This window comes from Anser brachyrhynchus, assembly GCF_964034855.1.
Source record: "Anser brachyrhynchus genome assembly, contig: SCAFFOLD_136, whole genome shotgun sequence".
Lineage (NCBI taxonomy): Eukaryota > Metazoa > Chordata > Aves > Anseriformes > Anatidae > Anser > Anser brachyrhynchus.
Window position 1 is genome coordinate 45,395 of NW_027663490.1, and position 10,203 is coordinate 55,597.

Here is a 10,203-nt window from a genome sequence, read left to right on the forward strand (position 1 = left end):
ATGAAGATCAACAAGGCCAAGTGCCGGGTCCTGCACCTGGGGCGCAACAACCCCAAGCAGAGCTACAGGCTGGGAGATGAGTGGCTGGAAAGCTGCCTGGCCGAGAAGGACCTGGGAGTGTTGGTTGACAGTCGGCTGAATATGAGCCAGCAGTGTGCCCAGGTGGCCAAGAAGGCCAACAGCATCCTGGCCTGTATAAGAAGCAGTGTGGCCAGCAGGTCTAGGGAAGTGATTGTCCCCCTGTACTCGGCTCTGGTGAGGCCGCACCTTGAGTACTGTGTTCAGTTTTGGGCCCCTCGCTACAGGAAGGACATGGACGTGCTCGAGCGAGTCCAGAGAAGGGCGACCAAGCTGGTGAGGGGTCTGGAGAACAAGTCTTACGAGGAGCGGCTGAGGGAGCTGGGCTTGTTCAGCCTGGAGAAGAGGAGGCTCAGGGGCGACCTTATCGCTCTCTACAGTTACCTTAAAGGAGGCTGTAAAGAGGTGGGGGTTGGTCTGTTCTCCTACGTGCCTGGTGACAGGACGAGGGGGAATGGGCGAAAGTTGCGACAGGGGAGTTTTAGGTTGGATGTTAGGAAGTACTTCTTTACCGAAAGGGTTATTAAGCATTGGAACGGGCTGCCCAGGGAGGTGGTGGAGTCACCATCCCTGGAGGTCTTTAAAAGACGTTTAGATGTAGAGCTTAGCGATATGGTTTAGTGGAGTACTTAGTGTTAGGTCGGAGGTTGGACTCGATGATCTTGAGGTCTCTTCCAACCTAGAAATCCGTGATACTGTGTGATACATATGTATGCATATTTGTGTGCTGGCCCCCAGATCACTCATGGTATAAAGCATTGGCCTCGAAGGCATACTCATCAAAATATTTGGTAGATCCTCCATTTTTTTCTAGTTCCCTCAAAATGAGAGAGTTTTTACGCGCTCTCTGTGTCAAAAAGGCAAAACTTCTGATTTCCACTGTCGCTCTCGCTAACTTTCTATCACTCACTCCTCGTGTGTGTGTCTAAACACATATGTGTGTATGCGTATGCACATTTGTGTATTTCTGTGCACTGGTGTGTTTTTTGCTGTACAGGTAATAAAGATGGGGAAAGGTTTTAGTGTTTTCTTAATAGGTGAAGAAATCTTGAAGACCAGAGATTGGAACATACTGAATTTTGAATTAAAAAAAAAAAAAAAAAAGTCAAATTTTCTGGCTGTGGAAGATGGAGCCTCATTTTTGCAGCCACTTTGAATCACGAGTTCATCTCTAAATGCACTGGGTTTTTTTGTTTTTGTTTTGTTTTGTGGTGTTTTTTTTTTTGGTTTTTATTTTTTGAAGAGCTAACTAACCCTGGCTGTCTCCAGTCTGAGAGAGTGTTCAGATGGACTTGCTTCCTCCATTAGTTATAAGCTGTTTAAAAGCACATCCTATGTTTGAATTGTGGATGAGAGGCTCCCTTGGCAAAGTGAGGAGGCAAATTCTTCCTACCCCTTTATCATTAATTCACGGATTCAGTGTTGGTTCGGCCTCCAGGAGAAGTTAACTGGAAGTCTTTGAAGATCGATAACTTTGCTGAGGTTGTCCAGGTAGGTGAACTCGAAGACCCACAGTGACTGGAACGTGCTATTTAATGCGTCATACTGCGTTCTGTAGAAGTTACTCGTAGCCATAGTTGATCATTGCCTTGCATGTATGATCAGGTGGTTTTTGAAGAAGTGACTCCCTTTTCAGGCTTCCGGATGTGCTCCAAGGCATATTATTGAGGACGTGGAAGAGAACACTTGCTGACAAAGCTCCTGGCAGCTTTACAGAACTTTAGTTTAATATTGTGTTAGTTCCCGTAACAGCTGATTTCAAGGCATTGCTCTCCTCAAGAGACTAATTTGATGAACAGAAGAAAGCTGGAAAAATGCTTGTTACTCATTATTTTTCACTTGTTGGTACTTTGTTTAGGGTTACTTTTAAAAAGAAGATTTCACTGATCACAAGCCAGTGGAAGACTTTCAGCCCAAGCAAGGGTGAAGACAGCTCTCTCCAAGAGCAGAGGAAGTCCCTGTGGAGAGAACCCGAGCTTGTTATCAGAACTTGTCGGCATGTCTAAACAAGGAGACGATTGCTACTTCTATTTCTATTCTACCTGTACCAAGGTATGGCTGGGTTTCTTTTGCTTTGCTTTGCTTTGTTTTTTTGTTGTTTTTTTTTTTTTTTTTTTTCATTTTTTTCAGGAAGGGGTAGAGTAGGAGGAGGAGGCACACTGGTCTTTGGTTAACGTGATAACCAGATAGATTCTGAATTCAATCGTAGCAACCTGAGGCAGTAGCATGGACGTTTTTGAGGCTGTACTATATTTTCCTTGTTGGTTTCCTTTTGGTTACAGGGAGACAACTGTTCCTTCCGCCACTGTGAAGCTGCTCTGGGGAACGAGACAGTCTGCACGCTGTGGCAGGAGGGTCGTTGTTTCAGGAATGTCTGCCGATTCAGACACATGGAAATCGATGTGAGTGCCTAAAGATGTGTTCTCAAAATAAATCAACAAAAGCATTTTTCAGTGCTGTAGGTGTGCTGATTGTGCTTTTGCAGGACAGAGTCCTTTGCTTTGGAATTACACTGGTTTCTGTTAGCAGGGGAGGGGGTGGGAGGAAGGAGAGGGAAATAAAATCAATGCCTTAGGTATGTCTTAGCAAGATTTTCTTTTATTAGACGCCGACAGTATTTTCTCAACAGATGCAGAATAACCGCTAACTAGACTGCTAAAAGCTGCTGGAGCAGGGGGGTAATAAACAGGCTGTACTAGCCTCCTGAGAGCAGGCTTGATAATGATCTATCAGGTCTCTTGTGTCCCGGAGTCCTTCAGATAATGCTGTTCTAGCTGCCTGGGCTAGGAAGCAGTGGGGAAAGTTAAAGGTGCAGAAGAACGAAGTCTCCGAGAAGTAGTTCTGGATAGAGTTAACGTAGGCAATTTAAGATGTTCTTTTTCCCTCTGAATAATCCTAGTATAATCCTGGGTGTATTAGTTTAACCCACCCTAAACTGATGTCTGAGAGTGCCTGTCTTCTCAAACTGAATGATGACAAGGCTAAACGTGCATAGTGGTTACAGCTTCTGCAAACTTTGTGAATATGCCCGGAAATACTATACTTCCGTGATAAACTGACCTTTGGAATGATGTTTCAGCACTGTATTGTGACAGCCCTATCGCTGTCGTGACCTGGAACTGTGCATCTCTTTGCAAACCTTAGGTGCATGTTATCACGAGCTTGTCTTTCTTTCTGTCTTCAGAAAAAGCGCGCTGAGATTCCCTGCTACTGGGAGAAGCAGCCAGTAGGCTGTCAGAAAGCCAACTGTGCTTTTCATCACGCAAAGGGACGTTACATCGATGGCGTCTTCTTACCACCAAGCAAGAGTGAGTTTAGGTCCTTTTTCTTTAAGTATTGAAGAATTAATTTTGCATATTACTTAGTGGGTGCCAGTAGTGTAGGAGACATCAGGTAACCGTTCATTTGTGAGTGCAGGAAAAGGTCTGCAGTCCTAGGTGGTCAGCTAAACCGAGTGTACTGCTGCTGTACTGCTGGTATTTGTTTTCTGCTTTCATGCTCAGCTTCTCTCTGCTTTGTGTGATATTTGCCTTGCAGTTTGCTTTCTGTTGTTTCGTCTTCTGCTGGGTGGCAGGGAGATGTGTTGTTGTTTGAAGGCAAGTCATTGTTCACGGTGTAAACAGTGGCGGGATGGGCAAAAGGAGATGCTGCATTCATTGCCTGTGCAGGTTATCTGCCTTAGCTACCATCTTCGTGCATTGTGGTCAAAGTTTTAAACTGCCATATTACTGATGATCCTCCTCTTCCTCTAGCTACACTGCCAAGTCCGCCTGAGTCCGCGGACGATGATTTGAAAGTGGCTCAGATGTCACTGCAGCAAAACAAACTTTCTGTCCAGTCCAATCCCTCTCCATAGCTAAGGCGGGTGATGAAAGTGGAAAACTCGGAAAATGTCCCAAGCCCTACACACCCTCCAGTTGTAATCAATGCTGCAGATGATGATGAAGATGATGATGGTGAGCATGGTTTGGTTCCTGGAAGGAATTTGTGCTGTAAATGATTGTGTAAGTCTTTGGTTCTTGGAAGGAATTTGTGCTGTAAATGAATGTATAAATCACAGATGACCTGAGGTCTGACTAGCGATAGGGCAGGCAGTCCGCTCAGGTCACTGGTGGCTTTGTCTGGCAGTCAGTGGACAGAACCTGAAATGTTGGAGGAAAGCTTAGAACCACTCTTGGCTTTAGCTGGTCTGTTGTGTAAAGCTCTATGTGAAACTAGGAAGGAAATTCCTTTTTTTTTGTCTGAAGAGTAATATGTCGTGTAGTAGTTAAAGCTGCAGAGAGAATCTAGAGTCCTAGATGTTTTGTCCTAGGGTAGTCTACTTACGAGTTCATCAGGTCAGTGTAGCTGTATTAAAAAAAAAAAAAAAAAAAAAAAAAAAAACAACTTTTTTATAGGAACCATGGACTGAAGTGTCATTGCATGAGCTACATAATCACGAACAATCTGGCCTATGCATAACTGAATAGATTTTTCCCCTTCAGACCAGCTTTCTGCGGAAGGAGAAGAAACTAAAACTCCCGTCCAGCAACCAGCTGAGGAAGGCCAAAATGGATTACGGATGATTTCCACTCGGAAAGCCAGTGCTACTACTGCTAAACAAGGTATTCCAGCACCTGTAGTAGGATAAATCGGCAGGAGAACTTGACAATTAACTCAAAAGCAATGTGGCGTAAAAACACAACAGAATGTAGGGGTGCTGAATGGACTCGGTTATTTCCATGATCTCATTTCTCCCTGATACCATCATGTGCCCATTGGGTCAGAAAGTTGAACTGCTTTTCTTTCCTTTTGGAGAACAAAACAGGGTCACAGCATGGAGTTTAAATGGCTGCACGTGCAGCCTGGCAACCACTGTTGAAAGCCATATCTAACGATAGAGGGATCTAATATCACGTAAATGGATTAAAATTAAAACTACAGTTTTTACCCTGAAGGGTGAAAGGAGGGGCAAAATGCCATTGATTCTATGGTTGTTTCACTTGTGAGGAGTGTTGACAGGCTTTATTCTAAATACTTCTGAAAGTTCCTGAGCACTAAGAAGCCTGAGGATCTGTGGTCCTCAGTGAGTGCCTCTAAGCCTTAGTCTCATTAACTGTTTTCTGTTTTCAGAGGACGGTCTGAATTTTGGAATAAAAACACTTGAAGAAATCAAATTGCAGAAAATGAAGGAAAAAACTAAGAGACACGGTGGTGAGTTAATATTCCCTGCTTCCTTACCCGGTTCACCTTCATCCTGTGTGATGATTTTTCTTTCAAAAAAAACCTCTTCCAGTAATACCGGGTAGCTGGCTATGCTTTGGTGAATCCAACTATTTTGCCAAAGAAGTGAAATTTGATTGGCTTCAGAATGGCAGGTGATGGTGGCTGGGAGCTGCTTGAGGGATAGACTTCCATGTTTAGCTGGGGGCATCGAGCAACCTGATTCTCAGCCAGCTGGTATTCTAGATGGGAATTCCAAGGGCAACCAGAGGCAAACTAGTCACCTCTCTTATTTGCATGCTCTGGTCACTGTATGTTTGACAGTAATGAATAATTAAAGTTTTTTGTTCTTCGTGATAGTTTTTTCTGTTTGGTAAACTTCCTTATGTTTTGCTTGCTCTGAGCAGAAGGTCCTTCAAGATCTTCTCTTCCTCCCGTCGATTCTATGATTTTTCCTGCTCCGGAAAAGGAAAATGTCCGGACAGTGGTGAGAACTGTGACACTGTCTACAGAGGAAGGTAATAATTCATGCTTTTGTTTTGATTTCATTACTCCTAAACTGGAAGGTTAAGCAAGAAGGAAGGCAATTCACCCCTGTTAGCCTCCTGGTGCTGCCGCCTTCTGTTCAAAACATGCTTTTATGCTGAAAGTCCCTGGTTGTACTGGAAAGCTTTGGTGCTCAGGTTAAGTGCAGTAGCAGGAGAAAGAAAAAAATGTGTCAGTATGCAAATAGGGGGATAACTGAAAAACAGGAGAGTAACGAGAAGAAAGAGCTCTAGAGGACAGTGCTATGTAAGAAGCAATTTCTGAAGCTTTAAAGAGGCTGACAGTGGCACGTGTGGACAGTAGTGCGATAGGAGTCTGTGTATAAATTATATTGTTTAGAGTTGTGCAAATTCCTTTGAAAGGGAAAGAAGTGAAGAAGTACTTCTACCCATAGACATTCACCTTAGAAAGGAATATTTCTCAGCATTTGTACCTAATAATATTCTGCTTGCTTATGCAGCTCTGTTCTGCACAAAGTATAGCTGTCAAGCAGACTCAGATTCATTCTCGACTACATTCAGCTGGAATTTGAGGCAAACACTGAGACTATGGATACTTTTTCTAAGTTAATTATAGTTGAAATATGAGTTTGTGTGGTTTAGCTGTCAAAACAGTGCCTTGCTGGGTTTTTTTTTGGACATGGGCTAACAGTATACTATTTCTATTGGCTACTGGTTTCTATGAAATAGAAAAATTTTACTTTTGTTTTAGGGGAGGAACCTGTGGTTCGACTAGATCTTGCTGAGAAACAAGGAAAACGGAAAGCCTCCGTGGGTAAGAACTTTTTATGAGCTGTTATTTAGGTGCCGCCTTCTCTATATGACTGCATTGAAGAGTATTTTTGACGTATGAGAGGAAAATGCGTTGCAGTGGAGATCTGTGTTGACTGCAGAAATGGCAAAAAAACCATTTAGCAGCTGAAAGGCAATTTTATGAAAATATGCTTGAAAAATAGAAGCTTGTGGTTGACTGTTCTCAAATCTTCCTGCAAAGAAATGTTCTTAAAATATTCCTTGTTTTCTCTGTCTGAAGCTGATGTAAGCGCCCTTCCGGTGAAGCGCAGCCTTGCTGAAAGGCTGGGGAAGAAGGTGGAGGTTCCGGGAAATGCTGACAAAGCACCAAAGAGAGGTACAGCTACTAAACAGGCATCTGGATGTGATTCACGGGTTTTGTAGTTAGGCTTTCTGTTTGTCCTTTTCCTGCGATGTTTCTTTTTGCATGTTGGCTGAGGTCTTAATCACCGGGATTCAAAGTTACCTTTCCTGCCTTGTTTTTGAATGTGAACACAAAGTTGACGTTTATGCAGCCTCCCTAATTTGGTCTTTTTCTGTTTTGCAGTTCAAGTTCCCAAGTCTGTGAAGGAGAGGCTAGGATTACCTTCTCAACGGACTAGTACTGCGAAAGGTAACAACTGGCTATTAAATATACTTTCTCCTTCTTCCTTTCCGTGAACTTAGACCGTTTTCATACAGCCCTAAAAAGGAATTCAAATGAAAACAAAGAACTGATTCCTCTTGCTCGAGTGCTGAAGCTCTTCTGACAGCCACTATCAGAAATCTGGCTCTAGGTGTGTGTTTATTTTCCGCTTGTGCCTTGTCAAGGTTTTAAGCTGCTTCTGTGAACCATCATATACAATTAGAATAGAGCCACTGCCGGGAGCAGGAATTTGAAATGCAGTCTGAAAAAGTAATCAAGTAAACTAGCATTTCTGTGTAGCAACTCTCTCTGGATAGGGCTGGTCTTCAAAATACAACAAGTGGCTCAGAGGAGGAGGAGAATGTTAGGCTATTGTCCTAAGATGCGTTATTGGGAACGCTCAGGCTTAGTTTTCCTTAGTACTGTGACAAATTTTGGAGACTTAAACTATTGTTGGACTCTCTTTAAATGTTGGCGCTTCTCATTTCTTGATGATGACAGGGAAGGCTGCTAAGCCAAAGGGAGAGGTCCATGTGAAAACACTGGAGGAAATCCGTCGTGAGAGAGCTCTTCAGAGACGAGAATGTCAAGCCAAAGCCCAGGCTGAATGGCATGGTAAAACCAAAGATCCCAGCGCAGGGGCAAAAATTGAGGGTGAGCCCAAGAAGCAGAGCGTGCTCACTCTTTCCGGGCCCAGCAAAGTGCAGTCGAAGGAGCCGGCAGGTAAAGCCAAGCCAGAAGGAGAAGTGCGTGTTAAAACCCTGGAAGAAATAAAGCGCGAGAAAGCTCTGCGGATGCAGCAGAGTGGAGGAAATGTGCCAGCTCCCCCAGCACAACCTGGACCTGCCCCAGCCGGGCAGAAATCGTTATGGAACACAAAGCTATCAGGTAATAAGATGCTTTAATACCTGCCCCGGTGAGGTGCTTCCCATATTGAGCAAGTTCCGTTTGCTCAGGATCTGCTTTGCTTTTTCCTTCAATGCAGAGGATAAAAGAGTTTAAGGCTGCAAAGTTCAAAGGCAAAGAAGGGCCAGAACATGCAACCATGTCTGTTTTCGTTAATTACGTGATGGTATTCTGTATTTCCCACTAGAAAATTAACACATTGAGGGGCTTTTTAGTCTAATTTTGGTATTCTGTTTTTTTCTGCCATCTGTTTATGGTATGAAGTCCTCCCTGCGTTGAGTTCAAGTTCACCTTCCTCTTTGGCATGTGTTGCTTAACTTGACACGTGTATGTGTTTGTAAAGCATGCTTCAGCGTCTTAATGTGGGGGGCCAGTTTCTGTCAAAAATGACAGAGGATCAAAGGCCTCGTTGTTAAGATTATATCAACTTTGTAAAATGAGATTGTGTGAGGGAGATAAGGAGGGCTTAAAGGCTGCATGCACTGCACATTGTAGCCTTTCTCTCTGTCTCATGGGACACGAGGAAATAAACACACAAAGAAAACAAGTACCCAGCTTTCTTTCGTTTCTTCTCCTGCCAGCCAGATGTTAGGTCAGGAATGGGAGACTAGAATATGACTCTACAAATTTGGATTTTGTAGAACAACTTAATAGATTTTGTGGGACATCACTGCAGGGGAGAGGAAGCTGGTACAACAGTTGCATACACTCTCTTGTCTTACTATACCTGCTGCTTTTCCTTTCCTAGAGGGAGCAAGACTTTAAATACAAAAGCTGTCAACATTTGTGAATCTTACTAGACTTCATACAACGTCTTAGAGTATTGCTTGCACTTGGGATCGCTCTGTGTCTGAGTTTCCCTCGTCCTGGATTATGATTTACTGTAGCTATTCAGTTCCTTTGTTCCTTTGTATGGATTGTTGGTAGACGGAGTTTACTATGTGGAAGATATTGCTGAGAATCCAGGCAATGGCAGTGTAATTCTGCTGGCCAAATACAGTTAACTGTGTAGACGGGCCGTGGAAATGAGGAAGAGAACGTGGATTTTTCATGAGGCAGAGCAAGACTGTATCAGTTCTCTCTTCCTTTTACTCTAGCCAACTTTAACATGTTTGCGAAGCCTTGGGATGGGAAAGTCGCTTCCCCCAAGAAGAAGGCACTGAAACGTAAGGCACCTGGCAGTTTTCCCTCTGCTGTAGCAGCTGTGAAGCCACGGACTGCCTCTGACGCTGACACAATGGGACCTCCAGCCAAAAAAGCAGCTATGGTAAGGACAGGGGCTAATGCAGAAATGGATCCCTTGTAAAATTTACACCCTCCTCTAGGAGAAAAGATGGAAAACTCAAAAGTTCTACAGGCTTTCTGTTTCCTTTTAAATCCAGTAGCTGCCTACAGAATTCTTGTAGTACCCTTCCATATTTATTAGATTAATGGCACTATTTACTTAGTCCTCTGTGATTCTGTGATTTCTCTGGTGTGGAGGATTTTGTCCATTAATGCTGTGTTCTTAAAAGACACAAGATCATTAGTAACCTCCAAGTGAATATTAACTTTCTTCAGGAGCACCTTGGTTTTGTATTTTGGCTAAGGCTCCGCAATGCCAGAGGAGAAGCAGCATGGAGGAAAAAGCTAGTAAGGAATCTTTTACCCATGAGTCCTAAATGCTGTTTTGCTGCTTTCTAGGCTGTTCCAGCCACGCTGGAGCACGTCCCAGCCACCAGACTTGAAGAAAATCCCCAAAACAGGTGATGACCACAACTTGTTCTTTTTCTCAATCGGTGTATATCCCCAGTGAAACATAAGTTCTGTCACACGTGGGGAAAAAAAGGAGGGTTCTGAGATAATTAAAGCCCAAATCCATCAGAGGAATAAGTCACGTGAAATGACTTTCTAGCAGCTAGCAGGAATGCTTAATTAGACTTACTTTCTTTAAATGCTGCAAGTCGGTACAGCTTTCCAGTGACTTCTTGCTCTGTCTGAATACCTAAATGAGGATGAGGTGAAGTTCTCCTACTTCCTCGTGAGGTGATAAATGATGAGTAGTGTCCTCTGCCT

At 43.5% G+C, this 10,203-nt stretch overlaps 1 long non-coding RNA gene across 1 annotated transcript; it reads left to right on the forward strand.

The window, feature by feature from the left end:
* Nucleotides 1-3,461: 3,461 nt before the first annotated feature.
* LOC308187400 lies at nucleotides 3,462-8,683 on the forward strand. Its single transcript, XR_013944661.1, has 2 exons — nucleotides 3,462-4,034; nucleotides 4,563-8,683. It is a non-coding gene; the product is annotated as an uncharacterized lncRNA (long non-coding RNA).
* The last annotated feature ends 1,520 nt before the right edge of the window (nucleotides 8,684-10,203 follow it).